The sequence below is a fragment of the Notamacropus eugenii genome, chromosome 1 (assembly GCF_028372415.1).
Source record: "Notamacropus eugenii isolate mMacEug1 chromosome 1, mMacEug1.pri_v2, whole genome shotgun sequence".
Taxonomy (NCBI): domain Eukaryota; kingdom Metazoa; phylum Chordata; class Mammalia; order Diprotodontia; family Macropodidae; genus Notamacropus; species Notamacropus eugenii.
In genome coordinates, this window is record NC_092872.1 from 434,981,685 (window position 1) to 434,984,583 (window position 2,899).

The 2,899-nt window shown below is 39.2% G+C and overlaps 1 pseudogene; it reads right to left on the reverse strand.

Annotated features, from left to right (window-relative positions):
- Positions 1–892: 892 nt before the first annotated feature.
- Positions 893–1,586, reverse strand: LOC140526537 (splicing factor U2AF 35 kDa subunit-like; annotated as a pseudogene).
- Positions 1,587–2,899: the final 1,313 nt, after the last annotated feature.

Sequence of the window (2,899 nt, forward strand, 5' to 3'; positions counted from 1 at the left end):
CCACAGGAGTAAAACAATTTGGAATTCTGAGAGAAAAATTGTAAACTATTCATATTCTGGCACAGAGAGCTTGTCTTTGCTCCATGCTTCAAGGAGGCCCAAGATAGGAAGGTATCATACATATCAAAATAATTATAGCAACCATGTGTGTGTATGTGTGTGTATGTGTGTGTGTGTGTGTGTGTGTGTATGTGTGTATCGGTGAGTGAATGATAACCAACCAATCTTGGAAATAAAAGCAAATGCCAATTGGTTAGGAATGACTAAAAATAAATGGTGGGATACCCATGTAAGAGAATAATAATGTTTCCTAAGAAATGAAGAATAAGAGGAACTGAGTAAAACTTGAACCTATATAAACTGATGGGAGTGATGAAATGAGAACCAGGAGAAAAATATATAATGACTATAATAAAGTAAATGGTAAGAACAAAACATCAAAGGACAGCTACTTCTGTTTCTTTACAGTGATCAGTCTTGGTCTTAGAGAGCACATGATTAAACATATGTAAATAAATATGTATATATGTAACATACATATATATTCCTTTTCAACGAGATAAAGGCCTTTTTTGAGCAATATATGGCATAGTCTTTCTGATTTGGCAATTATATGGATTGATATGGTTTAACTACTTTTTTAGAGAGGGTGTTTGTTGTGTGAGGAAAGCTAGGTTTTGGAGAAGTTGGGCTGTGGCACAAAACAAAGGATAATAATGAATTTTTTTTTTTTACTATATCACTACAAATTTTATTCAGAAGCCAATCTTTTTTGTTGTTGTTGTTTTGTTTTGTTGTTTTTTAGAAAAAAATTCTCATTATGAACTTTGTTTGGTCAATCGACTACAGGACTTTCTGGTAGACATACCGTAAAGAATGGCATGGCTCAGAATTAACCAGATCTTTCACAATATCTTGACCGCCTCCTATCATGTTCTCTGCCACCACCACCACCACCGCCACAATCTCTTGATGGAGAACAACGTTGAAGAGATCTTGATCCAGATCTATGCTTCTTACAATGACGCCCATACAACTCCCGCCGTGGTTCTCTAGAGATGGGTTTCAGATGCATAAAGTTACAGAAGCCTCTTCGAGTATATTCTCCCATTCCATATTGGCAACCACAAACTTCTCTGAAGACAGTCACAGGTGAAAGCTCTGCATGAATTGGCTGTCCATTAAACCAGCGATTGTTTAAGTCAATGACAGCCTTTTCTGCATCTTCTTCACAGGGAAACTCTACATATACATTTCCTACAAGATGATCCCCAAGGTTATCACAAACATTCATCTCCCCAACTTCACCATACTTTTCTTCCATTTCTGTAAAAACCTCCTCAAAGAATTCATCATAGTGTTCTTGCATTTCGACATCACTCTGCACAGCGCACACCGTCAGCAGACTGGGAAGAGTTTTGAGGGTTACGGTAAATGTTCAAGAGGCAATGGTCTGGCTAAAGGTTGGTTTGTTATGCCACTGGGAACATCTGTCTCCATGATGACAAGCTTCAATTTTGAAATAAAATGGAACAGTTGACTTTGTCTTTCTCTGTGCTGAAAATGGAGGCCAAATACTCCGCCATTTTCCCACCGCCACTAAACCCACCGCTGCCAACAATGAAATTTTAAAAAGTAAAGAAAAAGATCATTAGCAGAGATGTGAACAAGGGTCACAGAGGATGTGATAGATAACCTTTCAGGTGTGGTTGCTATTTGTCCTTCATTCTCAAAGAAGACCATAATATCAGGGAGGTGATGCCATGACTTGCGTGTGAATTGGATTTAAATAAGGGAGGGCTGTGCAAAGTCACCAACTTCATTTTCTTCTCCAGAGCCATTGCCCAGTGGCAAATTATAGATTGGTATGACTAGAGATGGCCCCAGATGCAAGAGATCTTGTCTTTTAAGGTTAAGGTGGGAGAGAGGGAAGGAGGGAGGGAGGGAGGGAGGGAGGGAGGGAGAGAGGGAGGGAGGGAGGAAGGAAGGAAGGAAGGAAGGAAGGAAGGAAGGAAGGAAGGAAGGAAGGAAGGAAGGAAGGAAGGAAGGAAGGAAGGAAACAGCTGGAGTGCCCAACTGGAACTACCCAACTGGATCCCCAGTGGGACAGCTACTACTACTCACAGGTTATTGTCTTTAGTTCTCAGAGAAGACTATCACATTAGGAAGGTGATTCCATGACTTTCAAGTGAACCAGATTTAAGTGAGGGAGGGCTATGTAGCATAACCAGACTCATTCTCTCCACCAGAGCCATCTGGTTCCAGGGGCAAGATACAGATCAACTTTTTAAGTACAACCCGCTTTGATGACCAAAAAATCGGACTATTGAAACATCTGTTGAGAGTGTGCATGTGTATGCATGTCTAGGTAAGAGTGGGGTTTGGAGGGAAGGTATAATTTTGTGTGTGGGAAAGGAAATTCTAAAGATGTACTAAAACTAAGATGATATGGTTAGGAGAGGAGAATTCATTGGCCAACATTCAGCATGATTGTGCAAAACCAGAACTTCTTTAAACATTTATTTATTCACAGATGGTAAAGCAGAAGGGACCATAAATGTTTTCCTAATTCAGTCCTTTAATTTGATAGATGAAGAAGAATGTGCCTAGAGACATTGAGTGATTGGCACAAGATGGTTTAGAAATTGGCAAAAACAAGATTCTAATGCAGGTATTATGAGTCCAGATCTAGGGCTCTTTCCATTACCATATATTTATTTACAGTATAGACCATGAAAGACAAGGTAAGTTGAATACTGATACTGCATTGCTTTGCATTATCAATATAATTTTATAAACAAAAATATGCAGGAAAAAAACTATTGACTTGCCTTAGGTTTCATTGAAAGTTCATCTGTTTTTGTCTGAGGCTGAGGGTTGCATTTCAGCATAAACATCG